The sequence below is a fragment of the Pelmatolapia mariae genome, linkage group LG7, assembly GCF_036321145.2.
Source record: "Pelmatolapia mariae isolate MD_Pm_ZW linkage group LG7, Pm_UMD_F_2, whole genome shotgun sequence".
NCBI classification, from domain to species: domain Eukaryota; kingdom Metazoa; phylum Chordata; class Actinopteri; order Cichliformes; family Cichlidae; genus Pelmatolapia; species Pelmatolapia mariae.
The window spans coordinates 8,521,804-8,522,133 of NC_086233.1; positions in this window are offsets into that span (position 1 = coordinate 8,521,804).

Genomic DNA, 330 nt, shown 5'->3' on the forward strand with positions numbered 1-330 from the left:
AAAATTGTTAAAATACAAGTAAGGTAATTGTTACAGAAATAAACCTAATACAGTGATGCTATATCAGTTTCAATAAGGAGAATAGTCTGTGTTTCTTGGATGAGGTGGCAAACCTTTAGTCTTGTCATACACAAATATGAGTCATATTTTGCTCAGTATTTTTTTCGCTCAGTTGTCAGTTTTATAGCCACTGAAATGATTAAAATGTCCGTATAGACTCTTTTTCGTTTCAAGGGGAGGGTCTATGCCGGATGGCGTGCTTTTATTTTGAAGGTTTGGCAGCTATTTATGTGGTGACTTGAATTGACCGAAGGAGCGGCAGCCTGTGGC